Source organism: Leguminivora glycinivorella, chromosome 20 (assembly GCF_023078275.1).
Source record: "Leguminivora glycinivorella isolate SPB_JAAS2020 chromosome 20, LegGlyc_1.1, whole genome shotgun sequence".
NCBI lineage: Eukaryota > Metazoa > Arthropoda > Insecta > Lepidoptera > Tortricidae > Leguminivora > Leguminivora glycinivorella.
In genome coordinates this window covers 10,642,117-10,659,419 of record NC_062990.1, presented here as the reverse complement: position 1 = coordinate 10,659,419, position 17,303 = coordinate 10,642,117, and positions in this window count along the sequence as shown.

The following is a 17,303-nucleotide window of genomic DNA, read 5'->3' as shown; positions in this document are numbered from 1 at the left end:
GTACACTATTTCTTGTTCCCGTCTAGGTGCACAGAAAGCCAGTGCCTAAACAAATTACAACTAGTGTTGCGATACACTGATGACAGGATAGTGTTTCGTGAGCAGCGCATCCCTTCCCAGAAGGACGCAATGCGCGCCCGCATCACAGCGAAGAAGTCAGGGGTTCTGGCTTCCGCAAACATGGTGGAGGCACTACAGGAACGCGGCAGCCCCATCAATGTCCGGAATATATTATTATACTGCACACGGATGGCGCTGTACGATTTCCTGCTGTACCTGACCCACAGTTGACAGGTATAAAAAGAGAGACAATATGCATTAAATAATGTACATTTGACTCCCCTGCTACACCCGGCAAACCTGCGGGCTATCATGTTGCCACGAACAGCCAGGGCTCTTCTCTCTCTTTCCATGTCACTGTCGTCCTTCATGTCATCCGTCAGTATATGGCCAAGATATTTGAACCGCTGCACAATACGCAGCTTCTCTCCATTCAATCGAACTTCCGGTATATTCTCCGGACCCCTTCCAGCCTTAAAGACCATCAGTTCTGTTTTCGCCACATTATAAATCAGCCCGTGAGAATTTACATAATTCTCACAGACTGACACCAGCTTTCTCAGACCCTTGATGGAGGGGCTGAGCAACACCATATCGTCAGCGTAGCTGAGACTGTTAATACAGACATCGCCTACGTGACAACCGACTCCAGTGCTCCTCAGCCTCCCCATCAAATCATTGACGTAAAGGTTAAAGAGGTCCGGAGAAGTAAGTCCACCTTGACGTACCCCGCATTCTAATATGTAACTATTAGACGTCGTGTCGCCCCATTTCACATAATTGGTTTGGTTTCCGTACCAGTACTCAAAGACTCTTACCAAGTCCTCAGGTACTCCTGAGCCGCGCATCTTACCCCACAGAATTTCATAATTCACAAGGTCAAATGCACGGCTAAGGTCGAGGAAGCATGCGTAGACCGTTGTGTTATTACTAACAATATCTGGGCGACCGAGCTTCGCTCGGTTCTATTTTAATATATCACGTCTTTAGATAAAAAAAAACTCTTATAAATACAAAAACAAAAAAAAAAGACAAAAAACAAAAACTTAATTTCTGGCCGGGATTCGAAACCCTGACACCTACGATCTATCTGCGTACATTAGACCGACCTCGTGCGACTGAGCTAAGCGGAATCGATGCGCGCGCGGCGAAATTAAGGACCATATTTTACGTTTACAAATGCGAAAGAAAAACTCATGAAAACTCGAAAATTCGCGTTTTCCGGGATCTAAGGCTACGCTAGATCGATTTTTCACCCCGAAAACCCCCACAAAACAAATTTCAGCGAAATCGTTAGAGCGGTTTCCGAGATCGTCGGTATATATAAATAAATATATAAATAAATAAATAAATAAATAAATAAATATACAAGAATTGCTCGTTTAATAGTATAAGATAATGGTCCACAGCATGCTTCAGACTGACGATCGCGGAATCAGTCGAGAGACCGGGACGGAAACCAAACTGCGCGTCGTCTATGCCTAGCGTCTGAAGCAGTCTAGGCTGCAGCAGCCGCTCAAATATCTTGCCCACTACCGTTCCGAGGGAGATTGGCCGGTAGTTAGCCGATGACGACAAATCTCCTGTTCGGTTCTTGACAATCGGGATGACAATATATAATATATATATATAATATCTGGGCGACCGAGCTTCGCTCGGTTCTATTTTAATATATCACGTCTTTAGATAAAAAAAAACTCTTATAAATACAAAAACAAAAAAAAAAGACAAAAAACAAAAACTTAATTTCTGGCCGGGATTCGAAACCCTGACACCTACGATCTATCTGCGTACATTAGACCGACCTCGTGCGACTGAGCTAAGCGGAATCGATGCGCGCGCGGCGAAATTAAGGACCATATTTTACGTTTACAAATGCGAAAGAAAAACTCATGAAAACTCGAAAATTCGCGTTTTCCGGGATCTAAGGCTACGCTAGATCGATTTTTCACCCCCGAAAACCCCCACAAAACAAATTTCAGCGAAATCGTTAGAGCGGTTTCCGAGATCGTCGGTATATATAAATAAATATATAAATAAATAAATAAATAAATAAATAAATATACAAGAATTGCTCGTTTAATAGTATAAGATATATATAAGACGAAGCAAAATATCTGGGATTCACCTTAGACTCCGGGTTAAAGTGGGATGCACATATAGACGAACTTTGTAAGAGGTTAGGAAAAGCGTGTTTTGCAATTTCTAGGCTAACAAAAATGCTCGACAAGCAATGTGTCAAAAATGCATACTATGCCTACTTTCAGTCCATTGTGACCTACGGAATTGATATGTGGGGACAAGCTGCGGACAGACAACGGGTGTTTATGATTCAAAAAAAGGTAATTAGGATTATGGCTGGGGTGCCCTGGGACACACCTAGGGTTGCCAACTTTTTTTTAGGGAAATATAGTATTTTAGAAAATTCCATCTAAAAAATATAGTACACCGAAATAAAATATAGTACGGTACACATAATTGAAACCAAGTCGTAGAGATCGTTCTTTCTGTCCACTCTAAGATGCTCCATTCGGTTTTCATCGATTTTTGAGCAGTTTTGTGTTGCATTGGTTCTCTTATTTAAGTATCGTCGAAAGTTGTATGGCCGAATATCCCTTCCCAACTCACGTTTCGCGGAATTTTATTCCGCCGAATGTTCATTTCCCAATTTATTGTTTTATTTGCCAAGCTCACATTTACATTTGGCCAAGACACACTTAACATTTACACACATGTACACCAACTTAACATTTGGCCTTTTTTAAAAAAGCAAACTTTCATGTTTTCGAATGTTTTACCTAGCGTAATATATAACTAGTTGTTTATTGTATGTAATGTACCAAATGTTTTAATGAACACCAACAATATATATGGCGTATTTTGAAAAATATAGAATATTGAGTCTTCTATCACTTTCTAAATTTATTGACAGGTATGCAATTTTTACTTACGTACCTACCTATTAATATTCTTTTAATTTCAATAGTTAATACCTACTTACTTTTCTTACAAGACCCATATTTAAAAAAAAGAATACCCATATTATAAGTACTTATATTTTTAATGAAATTTGTATAAACATGCAAAAGCGATTTTAATTTTAAACTAATTAGGGCAAAAATTTTGACCAAAGAATCAGTTTCGGTCCTAAAATAGTTCAACTTTGATGCTATCACTAATATATCACAGAATCAATGAGCTGTGAAGTAGGTACCTAATTATGGGATGCTAGTTTGTTTAAAGACGATTCTGTTAATATGATATGCTTTAGACTCTATCGTAATATTCATAATACCAATGGCTTCAAATTGAAGCTCATCGGAGTAGAGAATCCCCTTCAGAAATGTCGTTATTTACTTAATATATCATGGAAAAAATACAAATGTTTGCAAACAACGGCGGCTTTAATACGTAACTGCAATATTTTCAGGTCAAAACGAAGTAATGAAATGTACAGTGAAAGTTAAATATGAATAAAAGCGCGAGCGGAGCGAGCGCGATATTTTTTTCATTATCAAAACGCCGCTCCTGACGGTTTGACCATAGTGTAAATTCGCCACTGGCATGGACCCCAAAAATATAGTACTTTTGCGTACTATATATGTTTCATATAGAATATAGTACGCTGGGCCAAAATATAGTACAGTACTATATTATATAGTACGGTTGGCAACCCTAGACACACCTGCCCGCAGCCTATTTCAAACTTTAAAAATCATGACTGTTCCGAGTCTATACATATTAGAAATTATGAAAGTAGTTCGTAAAAATCTTGATCTATTTAGAATGCGTGGCCCTAACTACCGAAATGGAAGTAATCTCCTCCCTAACAGACACAGACTTAAAAAGTCCGAACAATGTGTGTGGTACATTGGTCCGAGACTATATAATCGTTTGCCCAATAATCTTAAATCTACTGAACTTGCATATAATATTTTTATCAATAATCTCAAGGAATATTTATTAAACGAAGCTTTCTATTCAATAGAAGAATTTTTGAATAAGAATAATTGTATATGATTGTTATAAAATTGTTATACCTATAGCTACTAAGATGGATGTAATTGTAATTTTTGTAAATATGTAATTGACATGTAACTTTCGTTATGAAGAAATAAATTGAAATTGAAATTGAAATATATATATATATATACATACTTACTACAATTTTCTTTTCATTGACAGACGAAGATACAATTTTTTTTTAAAGTAGTGACGATATAACTAATTTGTCTAAGAAACTAACGTCAATGTCACTCTTACCGTTAATGAGATACCGATTCAAAAAATAAATTAAATAATTGCACATGACTGTGAATCACACTTCATAATATTTTTTTTGACGTGTCCGTCAGATATTTTATTATTATAATTTTTCATGTTTTTCTTAAGGTTCACTCACAGTTATTCATTCATTTAGTATGTTAGCTTCTTTTAGGGTCACTTGCACCAACGAAAATAGAGGGTTAACCCTCCATTTTATATGGAATTTGACAGTAACAGTCCACTAACTTTGAGTTAAGTGGTTGGTGCAAGCGGGCCTTAATGAGCTTAACAACCTACAGAATTCATTGCCGGCCTTTAAGATGGGTGTACGTTTTTTTTCTTGGAGATTTGAACGAGTAATATTAACCCTACATAACTCTTCTTCTTGGAACTCTCTTCCTCCGGGCATTAGACGGGCTCAATCTATTTCTGTTTTTAAAAAAATGCTTAAAGAACATTATTTATCTCTCCCTTAGTGATCGTATTGCTATTTTTACTCTGTGGTTGGTATGATTGCTGTATATTGTTGGTTTGTTACTATATATCTGTCTTGCTGTATATTACTATTTAAGTATGTTTATGTAAGTCTATTTATATTCTCTTATATGTGTATGTTTATTCAATTTGTGTGTTGGAAATTAGAATAAGTATGATTTTTCATTTCGTAGCACCTACTCTTTCTGATTATGTTTTTTTATTTCCGCTACCCAAAGGTTGCTGCCCACAAAGGTTGCTGCAAAGGCTGGTAGAGATCGCTCTTTAGCGATAAGACCGCCTGTTGTCTGCCTCTATTTATAATCATTTGTTTTGTCTCCGCTGTATCTTTTGCTGAGGTGTGCCAATAAAGAGTATTCTATCTATCTATCTATCTATCTCTTCTGTGAATCGTTGTTAAAATATATAAGACGATTTGCACTCATAATTTTAGAAAAATACGGGACTTAATCGCGTAAACGCTTACATTTATATTTGGCCCGACGTTTCGAACATCACATTATGTTCGTGGTCACGGGTAGACTCAGGGTAGATATAAATGTAAGAGTTTACGCGATTAAGTCCCGTTTTGTTCTAAAATTATAAAATACATAAGGTCTGCGAAGCAACCCTGACGCAGAGGATGGATTACAGTAAGTCCGAGTCCGAAGTAGACTTAGTTGCACTTACACCAGCCTTGCCGCAGCGCAGTTTACAGCGGAGGCATAGCAACAAATCAAACAACTCGGTTAGGTGAGCATTTCTTTTTTTGCCATTTTTTTATTTTGAATTTTTTACGGATTTTTAGGTCAATTGTATTTTTTTTTTATTATTATAAATGGGCTTACTCTTGGCCACAGACTAGCCAAAGGCAAAGACGTGGCCTACGATGGAGTAAGCTCGCCCAGAAGATGCCTGTTCACTCTTGATTTGAAGGTTGCCGGGTTATATGAGCTCGGAAATATAGCCGCCGGCAAGGAATTCCACTCCTTGGCAGTGCGCATAAGAAAAGAAGAAGCAAAGCGCTTCGTGCGGATTCGAGGATTCAGTCAGAATCACGAGTACTTTCAATCTCACTGGGAGACAAAAAGTGTCCCAGAATTTCCATGCATTTTTGTTACTTTCCTCTTTTATTACCCCACACAACATGTACGGAAAATGGTAACAAAATAAGAAAAAATCGTGTGGGACAATTTTTTTTACCTACTAGGATTGAAAAAGCTAGTGGTTCTGAGTAGAAACAGCAAATTTTTTTTCAATTATATCACATTTCATAAAAGTGGCGAAAAAAGAAATGCTCTGGTACAAAACCTACATACTTTGAATTTGATTCACATTAGACTTATATTGACCGGGATATAGACCGTGATTACCTTTTTGATTTTTGTCGAGCTCCCGCTCAATATAAGTCTAATGAAAATAACCGTTAATCATTCAAAATTCAACTCCTGATTCACAATACTCCGTATTATCATAGAATAATTATTATTCTATGGTATAATTCAAGTACATATACCTAGGCACATCTAGGACACTATCGATCAAATATATGAAAGAGGCGCGTTCTTAGCACATAGTCTGAGCTCGTGTAGGTGAACGCGTACCATGCTTGTATGAGTGAGATATGACAGGTCGACTGTTCGCGTTTTTGACAGGCGGTAACTGTGAGGTAACCGAGCGGGGGTGGTCGTCACTTTCAGCGTGGAGCGGGAGTGGCCATACGTTATGATAGTACTCTTTATTATACTGTGGTATATGTATAGTTTTACCAACATAGTAATTAAGATTCCAAAAGGGGTCCTTCGTGCTATTTATTATTATTTTACGAATCGTCACAGAAAACAAAGTTCACTTCTTTACGCCGAGAAAACTAACTGACAGCCCCGCGCTCGCGCCGCCGGGGTTGCCAACATACAAAAAATATATCAATCTTTGGGTAAAATTATGAAATATTTAACATTGTCTTAAAAATATTATATAAATAATTTGTGAAGTTATGAGATTCTTAACAGTCGACCATCCTGACCCAGTGCCTGTCCCAGGCACAAACACATGGATAAAAGGAATCAAACAAGCTTTAACAATTATTTTTAAAATTAACTTAAATTAACTTGTAAGTTTTAATCTACCCGAAAACTTGGGATGAACGTACCCTTGAACAAAACTAATATAAAAAAAACTAGTTGAGATCACTCGAACCCAGCTGGATTAAAATGTTCTACAATCGGTCTAGTATCAGCTATTCACAAATCAAGCCATTATGTCAGGTTAGTAATTCAATCAGGATAAGTTAGTAGGTAGCGACGAACCACTACATAAATGACTCAATACAGTGAATAGAAAGAGAAAAAATATTTATATATATATGTATATATCTGTACATCCAGTGCAACTCAACTGTAAGTACCTCTGGCCCTCTCGGCCATCCTGCTTTGTTAGAATGTCCTCATTCGTTGGACATTTTGTAGCCTATAGCGTATTATACCTGCGCGATAGCAGTATAACGACCTTCTTTTGCTGAGCTGCACTGAATCCACATTTTACAAACTTATTTGGGACATATTAGGTAAATTTATTCTAAAACGAGAAAGAGCACTCAGTATTCCATCTAATTTAGCAGATAATTAATACACGACTATTTCCCGTTTTCTCTCTTGCTAAATAGAGTTGGAACGCTGGAACTACATTTAAAAACATACATTGAAACAATGGAACAACATTAAATTGAATATGAAATTATTCTGACGATACACAAATAAGAGAAAAACACAAGATGGAATTTCTTGCTAAATGAATCTCATATTTTCTTACGCCCGTTATGGTAACAGCTAAATTATTTTGAATTTCTTATAGTCTACATCTTGTTTTACAAACACAGATATTTATATTGCATATATAACATCAGATTTACATATCCCAATCTTAAAGTAGGTTATTGCATAATATTAAATTAATCACTCATTGGAATTCCTCATTGTGCATATAATATAAACCTATAACTTTAAAATAGATTCCAGTCGCAACTGTTCATTCCCAGACGTTACATTCCTATATAATTTTGTGCCAAAAACAATATCTCTCCTATAATTATTACTAAAACTAAATAGACTCAATTTACAAAGAACACACAACAACATATATAATAATCATAATAAACAAACGAGTTGTATTGCACGGACCGTTACTTTGACAGCTAAAATAAGTTTTATAACTCAAATAAGTTGTAATAAATTTAGAAACCGTGCATTTAAATCTATCACATACTTATTTAATTATGTGATCTTATTTTTGTTTCATTATAGCTTATTTAATATAATTTCTAATTAATCTTGCGCTTTGCAGTTAAAGATATGTGCTTTTAGTCTTATAAACGTACTACAATATCGTGAAATATGCATCCAATTTACATTCGTCACCTCGACTACAAAAAAAAAAATACAATAAGAGAAGTAGTCTAACGGATAGGCGTCTGTCTTCAGCTTTGAATAAAAATGATGAAAAAGTACGATCGTTGTACGTCAAATGTACCGCGATGCCGATAGAGATTACCGCTCCATAAATGGTTTTCACATGTGCAATAAGCATATCAAAATCGGTATCTTTCTTGACATCTTCCAACGTGCTAAAGTATTATTTATACAGAACAAGCTGCGTGTATTCACATCCATAGTGAATAATTACAGGCATGGGTCGTTAATATCTGCCATAGCTCAAGTATCATAGCCTAAGTCTTCATTCCGATTCAGTGATCATAGTAGGATGTAAAATTGTGTAGATTACCAGATATTATTATTGAAAATTAGAATATTACAACATACGGAATCAGTCTATAAGATGTTGTTCCTAATTTTTAATGACTATAATGGGAATGAAGTCTCGACGCTTTTACCTATAGCTAAAACAGATTCCATTTGTTTCAACGAGGTTGTCACGAGTTAGAACCGTACCTAGTACAGCCATTCGTAGCACAAATCCAACATAAATTGACCCTAAGACCCGTTTGTTCATTAAAATCTACGTAGCTTATACACTTTTTTTTTTTTTTTAATAAATAGTAAGTTTTATCAACCTCTATGCAAGTAAACACTAAGCACTAGTGTAAACAAAATCATAATTGTAAGTAAATAAATACATTATAATTCTATAACAGGATACAGCTCATCTGAATCAACTGCTAAATTTTGATTAGTTCCAGATAATAAATCATACAGCAACTAAATTATTGCACCGTCCACCAGATAATATCTACGATTCTGGGAACCTCAGAGTGTTCTCAAACAGTTTAGAGCCCTTTATACAAAATAGATTCTAGATCAAGATCTTTATATATGGGTAAATTAGGATATTTTTTTTTTTTTTGAAATGTTATTGTAAAGATAAGAATAATTTATTAATAGGAAATATTTTGAAAAACCATGATATCAATATCGTACGGCTCCACACTTGGCTAAACCTGTCACGTGGCAGCCGTATCGTATCAATAATCAACATAAAATAGTAATTGTTTAAGATGTCATATATGACTCAAGTCACTTATATTTTATGAATACACTATAAATAAACTAAAACTACATTAGTGCCATAATTACGTGCAGATACGCAAAAGCACTGTTTATTATAATAACTATGGAGTTAATTAAAATGGTCACAGGTAATACTAGTATTAATATATTTATGTAAGGTTAATGCGGCCATACCAGTATGTCCCGTAGATGTGGTTCTTCAAGTGTGGTTCAAATGTGCCACTCTCAAACAAAAGGTACCACATTATCGCTTAATCATAGGTAATTTGTATAAAAACACGAGCTAAGCTAGCTGATACTAGAGCAGTTTTATGCTTACTTATAGTGAATTACGCCTACAATGCAATGCTAAAGCATTGTCATCTGAAAGGCAAATCCCCAAAATGAGCCCAAAAAGCTCACCTATACTTTTCAATCACTTAATTACAAGGAGACAGAAGCTATTCTAAGTAATGGTTTTGTAATGTACGTAAATAATAAAAATTTTGCGAATAACAAATGTCCTGTAAATTGCAAGTTATATTTAAGTACCAAAAGTCAGATCTCCGATAGTATATAGATCTAACTCGCCTCGTTATAATGCCCAAAACTTTATTTCCGTTGTATTTTTTTTTTTTTTTTTTTTTTGCATTTCGCATCTCATATAAAATATTATCATTTCGTCACTACTTCATGACTATGTAAAAGTGTTTTATCTTTGTTCTTTAAATTTACTAGTAATACGAGGTTTTTAAAGGAAATCCCAAATACGAATACCGCAATTTAAAATTAACCTAATAAAAAGACAAAAAAAACAGCAAATTGAGTATCTAAATTTGACATAAAATTAAATTTACTTTAGGAGGTGTACCTCCAAATGATTCTGAAAATAGTTTGTTTCATATGCTAACTTACAGTGAAAAATGACCATACAGTATGCAGCATTCGAATTATAAGGGAAAGACTTAAAACTGCGACTCAGTCGATATTCCTAAATATTGTATTATTAGTCGATATTTCAATATCATCAATTTAAGCTTGTTATGGACGCAAAATTAAAATTGTAGATTATCATACATAAAATAGTACGAAAACGTCCTGCGCTAAGCCAACATGCAGTCTCAGCGTTTACGACCAATGTTTTTTTTTTTCACCCCCCTTCAGCCAGCAACTTATACAACTGAACGCTGAATTCTTGTCCACCTCAAGGATCCATCCAAAATGAATAATGGTAGAAACACAATAGCCCATCGTATCCGCTTGTTTAAGGAAATATCTCGCCGGCTTGTAAGAAAGAAGAAAGACACAAAATAATCATATAACAAATCAGAGACATTATGTTCTGTGCAACGAACGTCTCGTCATGATATGATCAACATTAGTAAGTAACAACTTTCAGGGCTGGACACCACGAGTGCTCTTGCGCAAGCAGTGTTCCAACTTATTTCTAGAAAAATAACAATCTGGCTACCGCTTGTAACCAGCTACTTCAGTCTCCGTCCAGTTAAAACACGAATTTAAGGAAATTTATCGAACCTCTTCGTTAGTTAACACTTTCGCTACCAAGAACCCGACTGTCGGGCACACCGCTCGTAGAAGCGTAGCCGATTACATGGGGAAACCCGTATGTAGCGAAAATGTCGTAGCGCCGCGTAGAGCCCGGTTTCGAAAGTGTTAAATTTCTCTGAAGTAAGGTACTCTTGTGTGCCCATTTTAGGATAGAATAACAAATGTTGCAAAATAGAATTACCTACTAAATAAAATAATAACATATTCGTGGTGTATAATGTTAAAATGACCAAAAATCAAACAAGATGAATACCTAATTAAGCGAGAACATGTCACTTGGTTCAGATCAAGTTCTAAAATGAACATTTCACATCATCAAGTTATCCATAAAGATGTTAAATTCTTCAAGAATTTCAAGACGATATGAACTCTGAAATTTCATTATTGAATATAATACTGATTAGTCTGCTTACCGTTTACTATCACCTCACATGTATAAACCTTTAGGTGTCGTTCAACGTTAACGATAGAATGTCAGACTACCACTTACACAACCGGTGGTGCTGTGGCCTCAGTCCTGTGTTACGGTGAGATGACTGGCTACCGTTTGCGCATGCTTCGGTCTCATCCAGTATGATCTAAATGATCTGGCTAACGCTTGCACACACCAGGTGCTTTGGCCTCGTCCAGTATAAGCTAAATAATCTGGCTACCGCTTGCACACACCAGGTGCTTCGGCCTCGTCCAGTATAAGCTAAATAATCTGGCTACCGCTTGCACACACCAGGTGCTTCGGCCTCGTCCAGTATTATGATGAAATGACTGACTACCGTTTGCCACACAAGGGCTCCGGCCTCGTCCAGCATTATGATGAAATGTCTGGCTACCGTTTACCACACAAGGGCTCCGGCCTCGTCCAGCATTATGATGAAATGTCTGGCTACCGTTTGCCACACAAGGGCTCCGGCACCGTCCAGCATTATGATGAAATGTCTGGCTACCGTTTGCCACACACGGGCTCCGGCCCCGTCCAGCATTATGATGAAATGTCTGGCTACCGTTTGCCACACAAGGGCTCCGGCCTCGTCCAGCATTATGATGAAATGTCTGGCTACCGTTTGCCACACAAGGGCTCCGGCCTCGTCCAGCATTATGATGAAATGTCTGGCTACCGTTTGCCACACAAGGGCTCCGGCCTCGTCCAGCGTTATGATGAAATGACTGGCTACCGCTTGCCACAAAAGGGCTTCGGCCTCATCCAGTACAACTGTAGTGGTGTTATCTGAGATAAATTTCAACAATTATAAGTAGACACAAACATAACAACTTCACAGTTTCACATAAACTTAAGCAGTTCAATATTCAAAACAATATAAAAAAAGAACAATCAATTTCCTCAAATTAAAACACATTGTGAACCGTCATATATGACGGTGTCGATATTTATGACGTTTATCATGAAAGTCACTAATACTCTCACTACTACTAGATAAATGCTTTCGAGAATTACTTCTCCTTCGACTATAGCGCTCAGTCGAACTTGAACGATCTCTACTTGTTTTCACGTATTATTATGGCCCACCCTGTATACGTGCGATAAAAAGAATTGTATTCAGTATAACCATTTGCACTGTGTAGGTCACCATGTATGAACGCATTATGGCCCACCCTGTATACGTGCGATAAAAAAATATTCGTATCAGGTATAAACATGGCACTAAGTGGGTCACCACATGCAAACGCATCATTGCCCACCCTGTATATACATATTAAAGAAAAACCTTATTTATAATAGTCATGGGAACTATATGGGTCACCATTTATAAATGAATTATGGCCCACCCTGTTTGTGTGATCAAAAAAAACCTTATTTATTATAGTCATGGGAACTATATGGGTCACCATGTATAAACGCATTATGACCCACCCCGTATATGTGTGATTAACAATTTGTATCAGATTGTTTGGTTGTACTAAAATTTTATTTGACGGGTATAGATTTATTTTAAACTACTTGATGTTAAATCAATTTAACCCTTAGGTACCGCATGCAATAGTTCGTTTATCATTATACATTTATACATATATATTTTTTAATGCAGTTTTGAGAATTTAATAATGTGTAATACCAACAATATGGGTCGACCCGTGGACCGTAGGAATGTGGACATCCAATTTAATAAAGATGGACGAAAACATTATGTATAAGTGAAATTGTTCTGTCTTTGTTTTATTAGAATCTTAATGTCAGAATGTAAAATATATTATTTTTTGTTATTGTTTTGAGTTGAGGATGATAAAACCCAATAAGCACTAGTTATTGAATGTAGTTAGTATAATAAGTACTTGATCAGTTTAATCCACTAAAATATTCTGATGAATAATTCGTAAGTATAACTAGTCACTTTTATTTTAGTTCTATATAAACGTTAAATGTAAAAATTCCTATATATAGAAATAAGTAAATAAATAAAAACTAAAACTAAAAGTCCCTGCGGTAAGGTGTCGCAGGCACTGGCTACATTACCTCGCTGGACTGTCAAACTGATCCGTATATATTACATGATAATGTCATAAGCTTTTGGCAGAATCACTTAATTGAAACTGTGTGAAGCCACCATTAACAAAACCAAATCAATAACCAACGAGTAAGCCACTTTCCCGCTATGCTACTGTTTGTAATGGATTGTCTTGCTATATTCCTTCATCTCAAATACTATTTAGGATTTGAAAAATTGTACACTAGCATCTTGACTTCTTGAGGTAGCAATTGCAAGCAAAATTTCATTAGCCCAAATTGGCCCGTTGAATAACCGGATTTCATAAGAACTTATTTATCATTATTGTATTTTTATTATGAAATCATAACAATTAACCGAAATATATGCTAAAACCCTATAAATATGAGCTCTATATGCAGCTCTAAAGTTTTTGTAATGACAGTTAAGTAGATAATGTACGCTTGGCACATTGTGCAGGCTACTATGCAGATACAGTTTTTATTATCTATTACAACTCAGAGGACTTCATATTGTGATTTATTTACTCAATATAATTTCATTTGAATTATTTAGAGCATTTTACATTCCTGTTGTGTTTTATTCATTGACAAATTGTATGGCTGTAATTACAATCATCCAACATTCATTAATGATATTATTAACCATTTTAAAGTAAATCAGTGTGTAAGAATATTACAATTATGGTTTAATAACAAATAAGCTTTGGTACGTAACACTGACTACAAGGCCGTAACTGAAAAGTAGGCTACTACCGAACAACAATATGAAAGGAAAGAACTCTTTGACAAAGCCGGTTATTACCAAGTGTGCTAATGAAAATAAAGTTAAATATAAATCATTGCTAATAGTGACATGATTATTGTTGTATTCACCATGTTTCTCAACATAATGAATAGGTAGAGCACGCTCAGTTCGCTACACATATTATCGATATTCGTGGGTGACTTTTCTACGTAATTTAGTTACTATGCTACGAGAATATCTTAACCCGTAAACAATAACACAAGTTACTTAATCCACCTTATGTTGAATCGAGGCTCGAGTTTGTCCGAGCTAGTAGTAGAACATAACTATTTTCTTGCAAATAACCTCAAATATTACGACATTTTCTGTTTGCTTTCAGGGCACAAAACATGTTATTTATGTTAATTGTTCAGTATATCAGTAACCCCCGATAACTACGATCGATAATTAAGTACGAAATCGTATGAGTAGCAAGCCGGCTCAGATTGAAAAGAAAAACAATTCTTACATACCAAGTTGTCCTTGATCCTTTACTTACAAAACACAATTCTGTGGGTTTGAGAACTTATGTCACTTCTGAATTTTTACCAACATAGTAATTAAGATTCCAAAAGGGGTCCTTCGTACTATTTATTATTATTTTACGAATCGTCACAGAAAACAAAGTTCACTTCTTTACGCCGAGAAAACTAACTGACAGCCCCGCGCTCGCGCCGCCGGGGTTGCCAACATACAAAAAATATATCAATCTTTGGGTAAAATTATGAAATATTTAACATTGTCTTAAAAATATTATATAAATAATTTGTGAAGTTATGAGATTCTTAACAATAGATACGTATTTGTTTCTTTGTAAATGACGATCCTTATTGGGAGACATTACGACTATGAAAACATACTTTTAACACGTTACAATATAATGTAATTTTTTATCACGAAATAAAGAAATGTAATCTAATCTAGGCGTTCACCGCTATTGGTTTCGTACAAAATATTAAAATTCTTCGACTGCAACTATACAGGGTGTATACGGGCGAACCTCTTAACGGTGGTGTGAGTATAGGACATTAAAAATGGAATTAGATAACTTTTACTTAAAATTGAAATATTTTTTTTATCCATACAAATTAATTCGGCCCGCAACGTAATGCAAACACACTCGCGTTAAACGCTCGTTGACAGTTGTCATTGATTGTCATCGCAACCACGTTTACAGTACATTGCTGCTGGGAAATTTTTCAAAAATTCTCTATGGCGTGAAAATTAAGAGTAACTCAAAAACACCTCTTAATTAATGATAACAATATTGAATTATATGCCTGGTTTCATTTATCGTCCTTACCATCTGACGGCGTACAGCGTACCTAATAACGTACAGGCGCGGTGGCGGCGGCTTCTAATTAATTACCTACATTCACTTATCTACCTATTAAATATATTTAAAAACAAAACAGCGCCTCCTTTGCTCCAACATAAGCTGTGTCCTTCAAACCTCTCGGAAGTGTAAGCTCTTAGCAGTCTCAGCAAGCTCTGCGTGCAATGTCGCCGGATCAAGACACGTGTAAAACTCGTTAGACTATACTGACAAAGAGGGATTCATTTTACATTATTATTTATGGTTTAGGCCCAGTTCTACAGATTTGTATTACAGATTTCTATCTCTACAGACTCCCAATTTTACATAATTTAAATTTTACAGAATCTTGATTCTACATATTCACAATTCTACAGATTCCCAATTTTACATAATTTAAATTTTACAGAATCTTGATTCTACACATTCACAATTGTACATAATTGGTATTCTACAAAATTTCAAATCAACATATTCGTGATTATACAGACTCCCATTTCCTCAAACTCCCAATTCTACAGATTCCCAGTCCAACAGATTTCCAGTCCTACAGATTCCCAATTCTACAGATTATAACTATTAGTACGGCCATATTTGAAAATATGTATACTATTTTCAATTTTACTCTAATACATATATTTATACAATATTATTAAATATTATAATAGCACCATAAAAATATGATATGTTATTTGAGTATGTTGTATCAAATTAGATAAAAACTATTTCTTTAGATGAATATAATTACTGGCTGTCATTTTGAAGGATGCTAATCTGTAGAGTTTAAAAATTTAACCAAAGTTTTTCATCTGACTACAAAGAAAGCGGCTCTGTTTTATAATAGATAATAAATAAACTAAAAAATCTGTGCATTTAGGAATTTGTATAATTGGGAAACTGTAGAGATAAGAAACTGTGGAATAAAGAATTTGTAGAATTGGGAACCTGTGTAATTGGTTATCTGTTAAATTGGGAATCCGTATTATAGAGAATCTGTGGAATTGGGAATCTGTATAATTGGTTGTCTCTTAAATTGGGAACCTGTGTAATTTGTTATCTGTTGAATTGGGAATCTGTATAATTGGTTATCTGTTAAATTGGGACTCTGTAGATTAGAGAATCTGTAGGATTGGGAATATGTAGTCATGGGCCTAAACAAAGCAATAACTTACACTACAAAATTAGCGGGTAAAAATGAAATAGCACCCACTCAAGTAGATACACAACCGACCGTGCATTGCATTCCTTATCTCACTATATCGTGCGCGTCCAGAAGGACTTAAGCGGCTAAGGTTTTCCGTAAGCGTATCGCGTTAGTTAAGTAGACGTTAATTAGAATAGATCGGACGAGTTTGCGTAGGCACTGAGTGGGGCGAGTGGCGGATACAGGATGATTTTCTTGTTTGATACATTGTTTTTACATTAGATTCTAGACGGTACTTTTTTAACCTTTTAAAATAGTTATTTGCTATGGAGGCCAAGTTGTTGTTTAACCGCACGTGCGTATTGATACACAAGCGAAATATTCTAATATTGAACCGCGATCGTAGGGAATGGTGAGTAGCAAGGGTTTCGAGCCACGAAGGTTAAACTACTTTTGCCGCCGAGTCACACACAAAATTTTACGCAATTCGCAAAACATCAAATTAAAGCAATAAAAAAAGATTTAGATCAACTTTGGATTCAAAACTAGGTGGTAAGTTATGGACATCAAGTTACAATTTTTATAAAATTACTTTGCACTCTTGGGGATGCCTCATCATCCGTTTGTAGAATAGAATAGAACAAAAATATTTTTATTCGTAAGCACACGACGATAACAATATAATATACACAAAAATTAACGACACAAACAAGCAAACATACTTCCAC